The sequence below is a fragment of the Lissotriton vulgaris genome, chromosome 11 (genome assembly GCF_964263255.1).
Source record: "Lissotriton vulgaris chromosome 11, aLisVul1.2, whole genome shotgun sequence".
NCBI classification, from domain to species: domain Eukaryota; kingdom Metazoa; phylum Chordata; class Amphibia; order Caudata; family Salamandridae; genus Lissotriton; species Lissotriton vulgaris.
Window position 1 is genome coordinate 485,157,233 of NC_141699.1, and position 18,890 is coordinate 485,176,122.

At 43.9% G+C, this 18,890-nt stretch overlaps 1 protein-coding gene across 3 annotated transcripts in view; it reads left to right on the forward strand.

Moving 5' to 3' along the window:
- LOC147682139 (guanylate-binding protein 1-like) overlaps positions 1–18,890 on the forward strand; it is a 338,883-nt gene that overhangs the window by 3,233 nt on the left and 316,760 nt on the right. The window contains exon 1 of one of the 3 annotated variants that reach the window (XM_086943551.1): positions 7,415–7,509. The exons of the other annotated variants lie outside the window; for them this stretch is intronic. The gene's annotated coding sequence lies outside the window, so the exon portion shown is untranslated. Of the gene's footprint in view, positions 1–7,414; positions 7,510–18,890 lie in introns of those variants that run through there. 3 annotated transcript variants of the gene reach the window in all.

The window sequence follows — 18,890 nt, forward strand, 5'->3', positions numbered from 1 at the left end:
GGATTAAAGGAGAAAGGATGAAAAGTTAAGTAGGAAAGAGGCCAGAAAGTAGACACAAAGAAGTAGAGTGTGTGGCGGGAACAGGGAAAAGCAGAAAAGAATGACGATGGATCCGAGAGGGTGCAAGTAGGGTCACATGCGGGAGAAGGAAGATTCGTTAGGAGAGTGTGATGAGGGTGATGCTAGAGAGAACAAACAAGAGGACACGAGTGTGCAGAAAAAAGAACCTAAATTAGACATGATGGTAGAGTGTGGCTGGTAGAGTGAGAGCGTGAGGGCGGTAGAGTGGTAGAGTGAGTGCGGTAGAGTGAGGGCATGAGGGCGGTAGAGTGGTAGAGTGAGGGCGGTAGAGTGGTAGAGTGAGGGCAGTAGAGTGAGGGCGTAAGGGCGGTAGAGTGAGGGCGGTAGAGTGGTAGAGTGAGGGCGGTAGAGTGGTAGAGTGAGGGCCGTAGAGTGGTAGAGTGAGGGCCGTAGAGTGAGGGTGTGAGGGCAGTAGAGTGAGGGCGGGAGGGCGGTAGAGTGAGGATGGTAGAGTGGTAGAGTGAAGGCGGTAGAGAGGTAGAGTGAGGGCGGCAGAGTGAGGGCAGTAGAGTGGTAGAGTGAGGGCAGTAGAGTGGTAGAGTGAGGGCAGTAGAGTGAGAGCGGTAGAGTGAGAGCGGTAGAGTGGTAGAGTGAGGTGGGTAGAGTGGTAGAGTGATGGCGGTATAGTGAGGGCATGAGGGTGGTAGAGTGATAGAGGGGGGCGGTAGAGTGAGGGTGGTAGAGTGGTAGAGTGAGGGCGGTAGAGTGGTAGAGTGAGGGCGGTAGAGTGGTAGAGTGAGGGCAGTAGATTGAGGGCAGTAGAGTGGTAGAGTGAGAGCGGTAGAGTGGTAGAGTGAGGGTGGTAGAGTGAGGGTGGTAGAGTGAGGGTGGTAGAGTGAGGGCGGTAGAGTGAGGGCGGTAGAATGGTAGAGGGAGGGCGGTAGAGTGGTAGAGTGAGGGCAGCAGAGTGGTAGAGTGAGGGCAGTAGAGTGAGGGCGGTAGAGCGGTAGAGTGAGGGCGGTAGAGTGAGGGCAGTAGAGTGAGGAGGGTGTGAGGGCGGTAGAGTGGTAGAATGAGGGCGGTAGAGAGGGCGGTAGAGTGGTAGAGTGAGGGCGGTAGAGTGGTAGAGTGAGGGTGGTAGAGTGAGGGCAGTAGAGTGGTAGAGTGAGGGTAGTAGAGCGGTAGAGTGAGGGTGGTAGAGTGAGGGCGGTAGAGTGGTAGAGTGAGAGCGGTAGTGTGAGGGTGGGCAAGTGAGGGCGTTAGAGTGGTAGAGTGAGGGCGGTAGAGTGAGGGTGTGATGGCGGTAGAGTGGTAGAGTGAGGGCGGTAGTGTGAGGGCGGTAGATTGGTAGAGTGAGTGCAGTAGAGTGAGGGCGTGAGGGCGGTAGAGTGGTAGAGTGAGGGCGGTAGAGTGGTAGAATGAGGGCGGAGTGAGGGCAGTAGAGTGGAAGAGTGAGGGCGGTAGAGTGGTAGAGTGAGGGTGGTAGAGTGAGGGCGTGAGGGCAGTAGAGTGGTAGATTGAGGGCGGTAGAGTGAGGTTGTGAGGGCGGTAGAGTGGTAAAGTGAAGGCGGTAGAGTGAGGGCGGTAGAGTGGTAGAGTGAGGGTGGTAGAGTGAGGGCAGTAGAGTGGAGAGTGAGGGCGGTGGAGTGGTAGAGTGAGGGCGGTAGAGTGGTAGAGTGAGGGCGGTAGAGTGGTAGAGTGAGGGCAGTAGAGTTGTAGAGTGAGGGAGGTAGAGTAGTAGAGTGAGGGCGGTAAAAAGGTAGAGTGAGGGCGGTAGAGTGGTAGAGTGAGGGCGGTAGAGTGGTAGAGTGAGGGCGGTAGAGTGAGGTCACTAGGTATCTAGTGAGGGTGAAATCAGCCTTCCATGGGTGTTTTCTAGCTCAGGGTGGGCATGGCCTAACAATTCATGTTATGCTGTTCATACTGAAGCAGGACCAATACAGATGTGCATATGGCTGCGGAGAACATTTAATTAGAAATATATATATATATTTTTATTTGTTTTATTAGCATTTCAAGGAAGGACAAACAGAAGGAAAAAAAATAACCATCACAACCTTTGACAATAATCAGTGGCAGCAGAAGTACATACAATATTCATAGATACATTGGTAGATATCACAAAGGTCATAAACAAAAGTGGTAGGGATCCAAGGGGAGAGAAACATCTCTTGTAGGTTACCAAGACATACAGACCCCAATGGCTGCGTAATGAAGGATCCTCGCCTGGAGGTGAGCTGGTAACCATTCTCTTGCACAGGGCCCCCGGCCCATCCAACCACCCAGAGCATGTCGTCTGATCACCTACTGTACGTCAGTGGAGACTGCATCGTGAGGTGACACCGTGTCCCTGTGTGTGTCGCCCCCACCCGGCCTGTTGTTAGTGCTCTCATCTTCCGTTGTGTCCCGCGTCCGTTTCCCATCAAGAACCATGAACCAGAATTTCTTGGGTCTATTGCGAGGAGGGAGAAGGTCACTGTACAGCTCTGATTGTGTGCAGCAATATGTCATCTCGCTGGACCATAATGTCAGTGTAGGGGTAGGACCTCTCATCCAGGTGCGCGCAACGCATTGTTTGTCCAGGAGGCAAGCCATGTCTACAAGTCTCCTGTGAGCCAGCCGTAGGGACCTCGAGTAGCCCAGAATAGCCAATAGGGGATCCGGAGTCAATGTCAGTTGTGTAATTCTATTAACCTCTTTGTACACAGCGTGCCAGAAAGAGAGGACGTCCGGACAGGACCAAGCTACGTGCAGAAAATTTGCATTCTGGGCCCCACATCTCTCGCAATTTGGACTGTCTCGCAGCTTATATCTATATAATCTTTCGGGGGTATAATAGGTCCTATTCAGGTATTTAAAATGGAGTAATCTATGATGGCCATTTAGAGATATCTTCCTAGTGCTTGTTCAACAATACTGCCACATCTCCTCCTGCAGCTCCGTTTGTAAATTGAGCTGCCATGCTAACCTCAGCTTTGCATATTCCGCTGTTCTCTCCGAGAGTGCTATTCGATACAGGTTAGTTATTAATTTAGCCGGGGACTTGGCGATGACCATGTAATCGTAAGCTGCAACCACCTGTGGCTCCTCCATGTCGCCGCCCAAATGATCCCTGAGCGCATGTCTCACCCTATGAAACTAAAAGCACACCAGCTGCGGGTGTGTTATATCGTCAGTTTCGATCTCTTGCCAAGTACGGCAGTGCCTCCAGCAAACAAATCTCCCATATTGTGGATATGCAACACTCTCAGTACCGCAAGCACACCTTTATCCATACACGGGGTCAGCCAGGCGCACCAAGCAAGGGCTGCCTTTGGAGCATATGGTAGGCTGCACGCTTGAGTATCCATCATGTGGTGCCAAGCATGCATGACAGCATTCAAAGAGTCAAATATAGCCCATCCGTCGGTCCCGCGATTTTGCCAGCAACGCGGGCGGAGGAGTTGGGTCTGCTACAATTGTTTCAATGCGTATTTGAGGGATGACTGTTGGGCCACATAGACATATCCAATGATAGGCATGCGCGCTCTGTGCAGCACGATAATATAGTTCCAGATCCTCTGCCCTCAGGGCACCCAACGCGTACGGACGAATAAGTATGTTCCAGGCCACTCCATAAGTCGGACCATTAAAGCATGTAATTGTCGGAAGAGATGGAACGATAAGACCATTGGGATGTTACTGAACAAGAACAAAAAACGCGGTAGAACAATCATTTTCATGAGGGAAATACGCCCCAACAATGACAGCGGTAGGGTGATCCATTTTTCGATATCCTCCTCCAACTTTGAGACCGCCACCCCGTAGTTCTCCCGCAGGACAACCTCAGAGTCTGTATGGAGACGGATCCCCAGATACCGTTCCGCATCTGTAGTCCATTGTATGGGGTATTCCGGATCAAATTTCTTTGTAGCAGGGGTAAGCAGAAAGATAATGGACTTATTCCAGTTGACATGGATTCCAGAGAGGGAGCTGAACAAAACCACTTTGCGAAGAACCGTTGATAGGTGTATCTCAGGCTCCCTGACATATAAAATGGTATCATCCGCATATGTAGATACGATCAAATTTTATGCCGGAAAACGGATGCCCCTATGGTGGTGGTATTCACGCAGGGCGCATGCAAGTGGTTCCGCCGCGAGCGCATATAGGATGGGGAAAGGGGGCAGCCCTGACGAGCGAGCCTATGCGTATGCGGGCCTTGGGGGAGGTATACAGTATCACTAGAAGTTGTAAAAACAGCTGTCCCACTCCCATCCAACTCAGAACTTGTCTTAGGAAAGGCCACTCGACCGAATCAAAGGCCTTCTCCATGTCAAGGAAGACCGCTACCGCAGGTACCTCCGGTCGTGTATGTTGGAAGGCCGCAAATACTGTTCTAAGTTTATACGTAAGGTTACTAGTGGGAACAAATCCGGCCTGCTCTGGGGCCACTAATGAGGTGACCATGGGACTAAGACGATTGGAAATCAATTTGGCGAATATCTTCGCGTCGATGTTCAATAGTGACAGGGGGCATTACGAAGCGCAATCTCCCAGATCTTTGCCTGGTTTGAGAATCGCGACAATGATTGCTTCTTGCATTGTTGGCGGCATAGTGCCTGTGTTCGCCATATCGTCAAAGAGGGTGAGTAAGTGGGGCAGCAGGAGATCTGTAAACGCCTTGTAAAAGGCGACAATGAGGCCATCGCTCCCCGGCGCGTTCCCGGCCTTCATTGCCGAAAGGGCCCACATAATTTCTTCCCGCTCAAACGGCCGTACTAGAAACCCGCGGTGGAGATTTGGGAGACCGGGTAACTTTATATGAGAGAGGTAATCAAGAATGCGTTCCTCCGGGGTTGGGCCACGCGAGGCATACAACGCTGCATAATATTCACAAAAGCGCTCCGCAACCTGGGCGTTCGAGAGGGGCTTGTCCGTCAGGTAGGTCCCCGCAGGAGCGTGGTGACCAGCAGTCCGAGGCAATCACCCAGAAATGTGTGGTTTGGTTGGTGTGCGCTTTATCACGCTGGACGGCGTCTACCCTGGAAAATAAGTGGGGGGATGCCGTCCACCCGCGTGGTACCCCGACTCGTGCCCTGTCCCTCATATACTTGGTAGGGTCTCTACTTGGTGACCTGATCCTTGGACCTACCAGGGACCGACGGAAAACCCAGCGCCTCTTGACGTGCTCAAGACAACTAGGCATCTTCTTGCGTGCCCAGGAAACACGGCGCCGCCTCGTAACCAGGGGGTGATGCAGGCCAAGATACAAACAGACCTAATAAGGAGATGAGCCCCGATTTCTGTAAGCCAAAGATTCTTTTAATGTAACTATTTTCCTCACTAAGGAATTCCTCTTTTCGATGCAAGTTAGGGAACCTGTATTGTTGTTTTGTTGACTTCCGAGCTGTGTTTGATTGAATAAATCGAGAGGTCCTATTGGATAATCTGGAAAAATTAGATTTTCTGAAAGGCCTGCTTTGTATTTTAAAAGAATTGCACAGAGGAAAATTGGGCCCAAATAGAACTTGATAGAGGCGGAACATTAAAAGAGAAGATTATGATAAGGAATTATTTGCATTTTATTCAAGGGACCTACTGGAGACCAGAAATGAGGCAGCAGCTTTTTCGCTCAAGATAGGCGGGCTTCATGTGGCATGTCTGCGTTATGCAAACGATCTAGTTATAATAAACATTACACAAATTGGCTTGCAGCAAAAATTAGATTAGCTGCATTTGAAAGATATATTAAAGACAAAAAGATCTTTGTCAATATGGAAAAAACAACATTTTGATTTTTGGGGAAAGAAATAAGGAATGCAATTGGTTTTTGGGAAAAATAAGGACGGAAGAAGTGGCCATGTATCCTTATCTGGGCAGTTATTTTACATTAAAACTTAAGTTGGATGACACATTTGGAAGTAATTAAAGCTAGTGCCCTGCCAATAATCATGGGATCAAGTACATTTAGGAAAGAGTTTGGGGGTCGGGGGCTAGACCCTGTCCTGACCATTTAAAGCAATAATTCAGACCAAATGGTTATATGGTGCAGAAGTCATGTATTTAGTGGGATGGGTAATTGGGATTAAATTGAAGACCAATGTTTTAAAACAAGATATTGATTCATGTGGTTCAGGCCTTAAGAATAGAAATAGGATTGTCATCATGGTCTTGCCTCTCAGAAAGGGCTGTGTTGACAAGTTGGGATAAGCTGTTGGTGGCATGTGATACAACATTATCACTGTTGTGTAGGGATGAAATCTTGAATAATGAATGGAAATGGGCAGTTAGCTTACGATGTATCCTATTAAGGATAAAAGGTCTGTATTCCTTGGTATCGTCCATTAGAATTGTCTTTATCGTCCAATAAGATTGTTTAAAAAAAGAACTATGTGCCAAAATGGAATCTATTTCCAGAACCAGAGAGATTATATGTTAGTAAAACGAGGTCTACCACCCTATGCTGGTATGCCTGGCAGGATTGTGCCCCATTCACCTATCTTTTGGCATTAGCAAATATGTCCATGAAGCAGGAAATATTTAAATTTCGAATTGGGATCAATCCTTTGTATTCCTGTGGTGAGATGAACTGGAGGCCAAAGAAATCCAGTGGTTTTTGTAACTGTGGGTTCGGAATGAAATGCTCCAATGTGCATATTTTATTGGCCTGTTTATTTTTTAGATCGGAGCTTCGTAGTGCTTTATTACCAGTTTTATTGAAATCTGACGTGACCCAGGGTTTTTATCGAGGATGGAGTTTTTGATGTTACCTGCGCATTTGGGTCTTTAAATGCGATTAAGGAAAGTTTGATGAATGTTTAGATTGTATAGCCTTATTATAGGAACATACATGCTTTAATGTAATTGATAGAGGGGTTGTAGCATTTGGTATAAGTAAGAGGACATTTTTTTATTTGACTTTTATGATTGTATGATTTTAATGAAACTATTGGTTTTAGTAGTTTTATGGACTACGTTCTAAATAAACATATATTATGAACTAAATTAGTCATGAGCAGACTTGATTAATGGGTCTTGTGGTTGGAGTACTGGAAGAGACAAAGAAGTATATTGTTTTAAACTGCCGTGAAGACAAAGGTGAGGAAGTATAACCTGTACCTTTTTTTTGGCATCTGCCTGACCGGGTAGGTAAAGCTCATAAGGTTAACAGAGCTCCAAAAACAAGTTAATTTTCATGGGGGCAGAAGCGCTATCTATGGAAGGCAGCAGTTCAGAATGTGGAATCAAACACCAGCACTACACTGCATTTTCCTGACGTCAGTGGCCCTCTGTCTCCAACCTACATTGCATCTGACCTAAGTTCTGGTCTAGCCAACTACAAGCACTCATGAGGTACACTGGCACACCCTACCAGTGAACTTCGAGTCAAATCCTCCCTTCCTGCTTTCAGGAATTTACCAAGTCTCAAGGACTACTACTGCTGAAACTACCCTCCCCCATCAGCCTCAGTGTTCTCCAGGGTCTTGGCGGCGGTCTTTAGTAAAGGTATATATTTCTGTAGTTAACAATATTGATGGCAATCTCATAGTAGTCTCCAGTTTGCCACAGTAATCATAACCAGGCCATTGAATGAAAACATGTTGCAGCAAGTGATCTGATGCAGCACCTAATAACATGTAAGAAATATTTCACGTAAGTGCTATATTAATAAAACATGTAAACCACATTTACAGAGCCCACAAATTCCACCGGTCCATAAATGAGTAGATCATTAAGGCAGCGAGAGCTAAATCTCTTAACTGTCATGATTTGTTCTTTTTATCTTGGTTTCATAATTTGAATTAATGTACATTTATGATTTTTAAAAGATGTGTAATATGCTTGTAATAAACCTGACTTGAAATCTCTCTTCATCCATATCTACATAAACATCTGTCAGAAATCCAGGACAAACTCTCTGATACAGCTATTATTTACATATTTAGTTTCATGTAAACACTTTCGTCCTTCCTGCATTACTCATGTCATGAGGGACATGGTAATGTTCCTGAGGTGCATTCTTTACTTTGCACTCTGGTATTTGCAGTCATGAGTATGCGATGGCTAAAACACGACTTTAACACCAGAATGCAAAAAAATCTTGCTTGCCTTGATGACCTGTTCCTACAGGGAGCTTAAGAAATTTGAGAATTCTGTATGCTAAAAATGTCACCTATCGCCCTCATGTGCAAACCAACAACGTTTTGTATTCATCCATAATACAAGTAATTTGCAATTGTGTTCGCAAAGTTGCACTGTACAAGTACATTGATTAATTCGTAATTACTAACTTTGGAGAGATTGGGGGGCATATTACCAAGCAATAGCGATAATTATCGCTATTGCTTGGTTAGCGAGAAAAAATGATCGCCGAGCTGCGGCGATTTTTATCGCAGATAAACCTTGGTATTACCAAGGTTTATCGCAAATGCGATAAAAATCGGCAATAATGCATGAATATCGCTGAAAAGTCCGCGATATTCATGCATTACCGAGCTAATGCTCTTAGCCATGTTATCCACCTCCCATTGGATAACATGGCTAAGAACTGCTCAGGGGCAGGTGTTAGCTTTTGGAGATATTCGCGCTTAGCGCGAATATCTCCAAAAGTTGGTAATAGGAGATAGCGATGTTAGCGAATGTTTCCAGTCGCTAACATCTTGGCACGCCTACATTGCATGTCATTAGTGATAAATATCACTGACATGCAAAGCGGGGCCCAAGATGGTCGCTATCTCCTACTAGCTGTCACTAACTGGTGTTAGCGACAGCTAGGTAATAGGGAGATAATTTTATCTCCGCTTTCTTGGCTTTTAAAGCCAAAAAAGCGGAGATAAACCCACTTGATAATATGCCCCTGTGTTCCTCCGTGCACAGACATATATGGGGCTAGTTTCTGCACTTATGATATAAGCGCAATTTTATCTTTATTAACATTGGAGGAATTTCCGGGACTGCGTAAGCATGAACACATTTTACCGTTTGGCACACTGCTCATAACGGGAAATGGGTGAAGTCCTGCTTATGTGATGCACTGCATGTAAATCACTTTCAGTTTCAATCTGAGGCCTGTCAGTTGCAGCAACTGCAGTGAACTGAGCGAAGTGCATACATATATATATATATATATATATATATATATATATATATATATATATATATATATATATATTCACAGAAAAAACCATAGGTTATAGACCATATATAGTTAGGAATTTGCATTTACAAAACCTTGAAAATTCACTGAAAAAACCATAGGTTATAGACCATATATAGTTAGGGATTAGCATTTAAAAAACCTTATTTTATTTGCACAAAACCATTGAAATTCCATATATAGTTAGTTGCACTAACTATATATCGCGGACCCGCAATCCACTGCTAATGATGTCACATATTACATCATTCATGACATGGTCAGTGACATCACTGATGACATCACTGATGACATCTCAAATGACATCACTGATGACATCACTGATGACAACACCCAGTGACTGTATGTTTCTGTAAAGTTAAAATATGTCTTACATATTGAAGAATGAGTGGATGTATAAGTGTCTGGATGAAGGATTTAGTAGGTGCATGACTGACTGTATGAGAGAATGATTAAATGTGTCTCACTGAGTGCATGGGTTAGTGATTAAAGTGTCTTAATTTGGCAATCATTATTTATGTTCTTCTGTAAACTGCTGCATGTTTAAATCAGTAGCTATATCAGTAACTATATGGGTTATTGAATGGTTGCCCAAGTATTTGTATGGGAGACTGAGTATGTGTGTGGGTGGCTGGGAGGTGTATAACTCTGTGCATAGATGTGTGAGCAGTTGATTCCCTAGGTGTATGGCTTCAAAAGTGCATGTAGAAACAGCTGTATGGACAGTTGACTGTGTGCATGAGTATATTGGTTAGTGAATGGATATCTCAGTTCTACATGTCAAAGTAAGTACATATGTAAAACACACTCCATGTGAGAGTTGACATATATAAATAACTGAACATAAGACCCAGTGAATGTGAGAGTGGCTGTATGAATCATTGTGAACTTGTATCAAGGATTGTATAAGAGAGTAAATATGTGTTAGTATATGTTTGAATAAGTAAGGTGTGTATAACTGTATAGTTGAGGAAATGGAGGTGTGATTGATTCTTTGCATGACTGACTAGGTGTGTGAGTAACTCCATGGATGTGTGACAGTCTGTGAGTGCCTGTTTACACTGAGTGTATCTAAGGTTATATTAGAGTCTGAAGATGTATTATCACATAAATGATATCATCAGTGATGTAATCAGTAATGTCAAATGAGATGTCAGTGATGTCATCAGTGATGTCATTTGAGATGTCATCAGTGATGTCATCAGTGATGTCATTTGAGATGTCATCAGTGATGTCATCAGTGATGTCACTGACCATGTCATGAATGATGTAATATGTGACATCATTAGCAGTGGATTGCGGGTCCGCGATATATAGTTAGTGCAACTAACTATATATGGAATTTCAATGGTTTTGTGCAAATAAAATAAAGTTTTTTTAAATGCTAATCCCTAACTATATATGGTCTATAACCTATGGTTTTTTCAGTGAATTTTCAAGGTTTTGTAAATGCAAATTCCTAACTATATATGGTCTATAACCTATGGTTTTTTCTGTGAATTTCATTGGTTTTTTAAAAGCTAATATCTATAGCTGTAAAATATATTCTTTATTAAGTGACATATCACGTAGCCCGTGAGACGCCTCATGATGCATCGCATAACCGTGACGTATCGTCTCTGCAGCGCAAACCAAACCCAAAACGTAAGCGCGCCAAAACACTCTTAAAGTTATATATATATTTTTTTAACCTTAATTAGACAAAATCCACACGTGCACATATCACAAACGTTCAAAAAACACAATATGTCGGACTCCCGTTACGCTGCCGGTTAGCTGCCCGGTTAACGTACCAGGAAGCACCTTTACCGCGAAAAATCACATTTTTTTTTTCACCCCCCAGGGAACTTTAATAGCCCCCTCATCAATCCTAGGGGTTCAGGAGGGGTCTGCCTTACCCCTTTCATTCATTTACACCTTTTTTCCACCTCTTGTCTCTCGATCCCACAGAGAGACAAGATGGCGGCCGCTCCAGACTGTTTACAATGATAACAGCCAATCAGCTTCTCCTCAGACTCCCGTTACACTGCCGGTTAGCTGCCCGGTTCGCGTACCAAGACGCGTCTCTACGGCGAAAAAATCGGATTTTTTTTTTTTGGGCCCAGCGTGGCTCTATAATATCTCCTCATCAATCCTAGGGGGTCAGAAGGGGTCTACCTTGCCCCTTTCCTTCATTTCCCCCTTTGTTTTGGCCTCCTCTTGTCTCTCGATCCTACCAAGAGACAAGATGGCGGCCGCTCCGAACTGTTTACAATGTTGACAGCCAATCAGCTACTCGTCAGACTCCCGTTACACTGCCGGTTAGCTTCCCGGTTAGCTGCCCGGTTCGCGTACCAAGACGCGTCTCTACGGCGAAAAAAACGAATTTTTTTTTTTTTTTTTTTTGGGCCCAGCGTGGCTCTATAATATCCCCTCATCAATCCTAGGGGGTCAGAAGGGGTCTACCTTGCCCCCTTTCCTTCATTTCCTCCTTTGTTTTGGCCTCCTCTTGTCTCTCGATCCTACCGAGAGACAAGATGGCGGCCGCACCGGACTGTTTAGAATGTTGACAGACACCGGAGAGCCAATCAGCTTCGCTTCGCAAAGTTCCGATAAGCGAAAAGTACGCGAACCGGATCGCTGCCCGGAGCGCTGTTACAGATATATATCTTGATTTAAACGTTAATTTCTCAAAATCCACTGAAGCACATATATTGAGACCTAGCAAAGGCACATCGGGCTAACAGTCCCTACAATTTTGCCAAGTTTCGTGCAAATCCATTCAGCCGTTCGAGCTAAAAGTGAGTCCAACCGCCCTATGGAAAACTCAATGTTAAAAACGCGTTTTGGGACCCCCCTTTTTTCTCAGCCCCCCCTTGACGAAACCCCCCCAAATTTCCAGGAGCTGCTCAGAAACAAAATGTGCCATTTTCCTGAAAATTTCAGCCGATTCCGTCCACAAACGCCAAAGTTATTAGACATAGAATTTTCAGAAATCCCATAGGGAAAAAATCCTAACTATATATACCTACTGGCGATCGCCAGTAGGTAATATATATATATATATATATATATTACCTACTGGCGGTCGCCAGTAGGTAGTTATAGTTAGGATTTTTTTCAATGTTAAATCTCAAAATTCTATTTGGAATAACTTTGGCTTCGGTTGACGAATCTGCCTGAAAATGTCCTCAAAATGGCCTCGCGGCGCCCCGGTCCTTCCCTGAAAGTTTGGGGGGGGGGTTCGTCAAGTGGGGGCCGAGATAAAAGGGGGGTCCCAAAACGCGTTTTCTCCATGTTAATTTCCATAGGGCGGTCAATTTCACTTTTAGCCCGAACGGATGAATGGATTTCCACCAAACTTGTCAAAATTGTAGGGACTGGTAGCCCGATGTGCCTTTGCTATGTCTCAAGATATGTGTTGCAGTGGATTTTGAGTAATTTAGGTTCCAAAAAATATATATATCTGTAAGCGCGCCCCGGTACGCGCACCGGCGAGCTCTCCGGTCGCGCCACGCTACTTGCGCGCGGAAAGCTGATTGGCTCTCGGGTGTCTGTAAACATTCGAAACAGTCCGGAGCGGCCGCCATCTTGTCTCTCGGTAAAATCGAGACACAAGAGGTGTCAAAAACAAAGGGGCGAATTGACCATAAGGGGGCAGGGTAGACCCCCCCCTGACCCCCAAGGTTTATGTGGGGGCCATAAAAGGGCCCCGCAGGGTAAAAAAAAATATTTATTTTTTTCGATTTTCGCGGGGGGCGCGCACCGGGGAGCGCACCAGGGAGAAAAGAGAATGGCAGAGTTTTAAAATTTAAGTCATTTTATATAAATGGGAGGTAGTTCTGAAAAGAACTGTTTTTTTATTCTTTTTGTTGTTTTATATTTTTTTGGGGAGTTTTTAAACATTTTTTTCTTTTTTTGGTTTTTCTGAACATTTTTTGTTTTTTTTGTATTTTTTAAGGGGAGAAACAAAAAACAGACATTTCAAAAGGGCTCAACAGGAGAAAAAAAAAAGTGCAACAAATTAATATTTCCTTTGGCACTTGTGGTTTTCCCAAGCACGATTAATAAGAGTGATGCATTGCTCACCATAGCAAATCGTTTGACCACAAAATTTACAAACCATTTTAAAATTTGAAAAGTTGGTTTGTATGATGGAGCATGTCTCCCTAACTTCCGGTCCTGATGGGGGTGGAAACAGTAGTTTGGGAGGTGCTGGCAGAAGATTGTACAGGGTTTTTGGCCAGTTCCCTGACCTCTGCCCTAGAATAGTTGTTGGGATGCTTTCTAAGCATATGCCGAATCATTGTGTAGTTGCCGAAGGAGTATTTCTTGTTGGGATTCCCCCTTGACATCTCCTGATGACAGATTTGGCAGGTTGCTTTAGGTGCATTCACTTTTTTTTTGTCACTCGGGATAGAAAAAAATTGCCAAATGATGTGCTCTTTTGGCTTGTGGATTATGTTGTCCTCTCGGACGAATCTACTGTCCTCTTCGTCCTCATCCTCCTCCTGTTCTGGATCTCCACCACTGTGAAGTTGTGGAGGTCCTTGTGGTGGTGGTGGTGGTGGTGGTCCAGAAGATCCAGCAGCTGCAGCTAATGTAGCCATTTTCTATAGATAAAAGTAAAGGTCTTCCTCTCTCAAAGCAAAAAGGTAGAATAAGGAAAAAAGGTGGGGGCTTTCATCATTTGGAAAAAAAAAATATCCTGAACCAATGAGAAGTGTTAATTTTAGGTCACATGACCAGGGGTTTCATCATTATGAAACCAAAACTGTTATGAACCAATGAAAAGTGTTATTTTCAGGGCACATGACCCGACGCGCTTACGCTACGCGCCCCGGGGCGCGCCCCGGGTCGCGTAGCGTAAGCGCGTCGGTGCGCTTATGTCGTGCGTTTCACGCAACCGCTGCTACGCCATACGTCACGATCATGTTTTCGTTCGTGATAATGGTGCTTACGGTCCGCTTTCCGGGGCGCTCCCCGGGGCACGCACCGGGAGCGCCCCCCCCCCCCCCTAAAAAATAAATAAATAAATAAATAAAAAAATGGGAAAAATTGTATGGACTGGAAGCCCTATTCTTAAGTGGTTTTTACGAATATTAACTTTGAAAAAATATATATTGGGATACATTGGGCTATATATATGTTAGTGCCCAAATGTAGCCCAATGTAGCCCAATATAGCCCAATGTAGCCAAAAGATGGCCACCAGAGACAAAAAAAAAATTGCCCAAATAACAGCCAGATGTAGCACAACTGTAGCCCAATGACAGAATGTACCAGAGTGTTCTAAACAACTAGAGCGCTAACAGTCTTACTTATAAAGTGAGACTTATAGTTAGGAATTAGCATTAAAAAAACCTATGAAATTCACTGAAAAAACCATAGGTTTCACACCAGTTATATTTAGGAATTAGCATTTAAAAAACCTTTGAAATTCACTGAAAAAACCATAGGTTTCACGCCAGTTATAGTTAGGAATTAGCATTTAAAAAACCTATTAAATTCACTAAAAAAAACATAGGTTTCACATCAGTTATAGTTAGCTGGAAATTTTACTGTCATAAAACCATTGAAATTCCACGTTATAGTTAGTTAGACTCACTATAACTTGCGCGTGTAATGCACTGCTGATGACGTCACATATTACATCACTCATGACATGGTCAGTGACATCACTCATGACATCACTGATGACACCATCCAGTGAATGTGTGTCTTTCTGAAAAATAAATAAATAAGAATAAATGTTTAAATAAGTGTGTAAATGGATGTTATTTTTTTTTTTAAATGATTGGTTAATATGTATCAGTGTTTCACTTTGTTTATAAATGGCTGCATGGATTGGTGAGTAGCTACATGTGTGTGTATATGGGTTATTAGATGTTTTTTTTAGTATCAGTATGAGTGTCTCTATGGTTTGGTGGGAGTGTTACTTAGCACATAGATGCATCAATGACTGACTCACTGTTTGTAAGTGTTTTGAAGACGGCATATGTGCAGGACTGTTTGGGTGGATGAGTGTGTATATGCGTGTGTTAGTGAGTGAATGACTGTCTCACTAGTGTCTTTATCAGTAACAAGATATGTTTAAATCTAGTATATGTGAATATTGATGTATATGAGTGATTATATGTGAGTGTGAGAGATTGAAAGACTTCTTGTTTAAATAAGTATGTGTTTCTATAAGTGATTGTTTAAGAGAGTAAGTATGTGTAAGTTTCCTTAGAAGTAAGGTGGTAGTGTGTGTATAGCTGTATATGCAAATAAATGGGTGTTCAATAGTTTATTTGCATGTGTGAGTATGTGTGTGAGTAACTTTTGGATGACTGTCGGTGTGTAACAGGATGTATAGATGTATCACTACATATGATGAGTGAGTATATGTATGAATGACTATATAGAACTGTTGATGAATGAGTAAATGTGTATATAGATGGTGGAATTATTGAATTGGTTGTTGTAACTGGTATGGGTATCTCCATTTTATTGAAAATGTTAGTTTCTATTTTTGAATATGTGTTTCAAGCGTTACATTACAGTGAAAGGAGGTCTGTCACTCTGTCACAAGGATGATGTCATCAGTGATGTCATGCGTGATATCACTGACCATGTCATGAGTGATGTAATATGTGACGTCATCAGCAGTGTAAATGTAAATGTATAGGCATTTATAAAGCGCACTACTTACCCGTAGGGTCCCAAGGCGCTGTGACCGCTGCGAAACCCTTCCTGGCTTCCCTGAGAGATGGTCCCTTAATGGGTATCTCCAGGGTGAGACCAGGCATCCCCGGCGGTCTGGTGGGGCCGTTAGTGAAGATGAGGCAAGCTAATGCCCAGAGTTGCAGAGTGTGATCGCTGATCAGAGTGGGCACCGAGGCGAGAGAATTATCGAGTCCGCTGACCCTGGTCCAGAAACCTGCTGCGCCGGGAATCGAACCCTGGTCCCGGGCCGTCCTCTGCTCTCGGGTCTGCCGCCTCTAACCAGTGAGCCACACTACTTCAGCAGTGCATTACACGCACAAGTTATAGTGAGTCCAACTAACTATAACGTGGAATTTCAATGGTTTTATGACAGTAAAATTTCCAGCTAACTATAACTGATGTGAAACCTATGGTTTTTTTAGTGAATATATATATATATATATATATATATATATATATATATATATATATATATATATATATATATATATAAAACATTTTTTAACTGATAAAAGGTTTAAGTGGGGTTACTCGTAGGTCATCTAATAATAAAAAAAACTACTGTTTTAAAACAAAAAAACACTGAAATTCGCCAGTATAAGTAATGACATAAGTATAACTTGAACTGCTGTAGATTTCAGACACCATCAGTGATGTAATATATGCAGTCTTAAGCAGTGCATTATAGCAGTGCAAGTAATACTTGAGTCCTATGTTACCTGCATGATGCGCGCCTGCGCATGTACTTTACTCTTTTCCACCATACAGGACCTCTGCAGGAGCGCGCAGCTAGAGAAAAACGTTCCCAACTATTTTACAGCTCAAAAGAAAGCGTTCTCTTGTTGCGCATTTCAAAGGCTCCAGCTTTTATAGGAGCAGAACTCCTTTGACGCTTTGTCAGTGGCTGCTGGAAAGGTAGTGTGACTTCGGGAACAGGTGGCTCCTGCTCCCCTGCTGGTGTAAAGTATGTACATGCACTTAATAGCTTTAGAAGCCTTTATATTTAAGCCTGGGCGGAGCTCTGCTACGTGGAACTCTGTGACGTGCAAAAAAAAATTCAGTCGCGCTACGCTATGCTCCGCAAGCGGCGAAGTGCATTGGATAAATGCTGTTCGCGGTGATTTTCAGTGCCAGGTGCTTGTTTGCACTGTGCAATCATCGCAAACGGCACCTTGCACAATGCAAGCGAGCGCTGCTTTCTTTCTGCCGCCCAAGAAGATTTTTACTTGAGCGGCAGCTTTAAAACGCAAACAGTTTCTCAACACAAGCGGTCACGAGCATACATTAGCACTTGCAATGAGAAATCTGAACCGCCTGCGTTGAGAAATCTCGCACGCCAACTTGAAGTTCACAATTGCGAACAAGGAAAATTTCGCCGGGCGGTGGATTTTCCTCGCTTGCGCTCACCAACTTGATGAACGCGAGCGAGGAAAAAAATTCTTCTCTGCTACGCGGAGCGGAAGTTTTCGGAACTCCGCGAGCTCCGCGTATCACGGAGTCCGTAAATCTCCAGAGACTTCATGAGCGGAGCAGAGTTCACCGCCCAGACTTACTTTTAATCCACAAAAAGTAATCCATGTCAGGGATTCAGTTAGTTTTTTTTTTTTGCAACCTTTATTTATTTATTGAAATGCAGCCATTCTTGCATAGACAGGAAAACTAAATAGTGATGATTGGGCCTGGGTGTAGTTTGCAGAGTTCTGCCATGCGTAACCACGCAAAGTGACAGAAAAAGTCTGCCAAACTACGCGGAGTTCTGCGAGCGGCTTAGTGCAATAGGATCATGCCGTTTGCTGTGATTTTAACCACCTGGTATTTGTCCCGCTCTGTAAAATCATCTCGAACGGTGCAGCTTAATTTCTTCTGCTTTTCTACTCGAGCGGCAGCTTTCTCAACGCAAATGGTAGCTTTCTCAACACAAATGGTCGTTACCTGCCACGACCACTCGCATTGAAAAAATCCGACCACCCACGTTGAGAAATCTCACGAGGAGATTGATTTTCCTCGCTCCCCAACTAGAGGTTCGCGGAGTGCGAGCAAGGAATATTCTTCCAGTGAGGTGGATTTTCCTCGCTTGCCACCATGACAAGCCCGCCGTGGAGTTTTTGGAACCCCGCGTAATCTGTGTAGTGCAGAAAACTCTGCGAAACGGAGCAGAGTTCACCGCCCAGGGTTATTGATGATATTCCGGATTTACATCAGGAATCATACTAATACAATGTAATCGCTTACATAACTTAATACATTGTCATATCTTTTATTTAACACTCACTAAACAATATCCTGTCCAGAATGAAGATGAGGAGTAGGAAGCTACAGGGGGCGGGGAGTGGGCTTTCAATCCATTTATTTCTCATGTTTTACTTCCCTCTTCTTTATCAGTATTTTCTTTTCCAATTTGTTGCAATTCCATTTGTTTCTTGCAGCATTTGAATCTTGTTAGGTGGAAAGCTTTACAGGTCAGACTGTGCTTCTACCTCCTGTTTATGCGATGAATCCTTAGGATACTCGCTTAGCTGAACACATTGATATAGAAGAGGGACAGATAAAGTCTCACAGTGTTTTTGCCTCTCGTCTGCGTACTCTTCTTACTGTGCTCCCATGGCTGGAACATGAAATGTGTAACAGAGAAGGTCACACAGCGCCTGCCACATGAGTACATAATGTGAGCAGTCTTCACAGTGTGCTCCCACGGCTAAAACACTCATGTAGCAAAGGGACCGTAGGTGACACAATGTCAAGAAAATGGGTGACCATTCTTGCACCTGGGACATCAGCCACATCTCTGGTACATTTAGTATCACCTACAGCATATGGTAGGTTTTAATGGAGCGTCGTAACTCAAAGGTCATGATTGTTGCTGCTGGCCTTGTCTCTTTACCATCAACTCCCTTTCTCTTTCACCCCACAGTCCCAACCTGCAGACTGGGCTTTGTAACTCCCACCAGGAAACAACTACCATTCGTCTGGAGAAAGGTCAATGACTTCTAATCTAAAACTTGTATTTTTGCTAATCGATCTATTGTCCCTCCGCCATCTCCGGT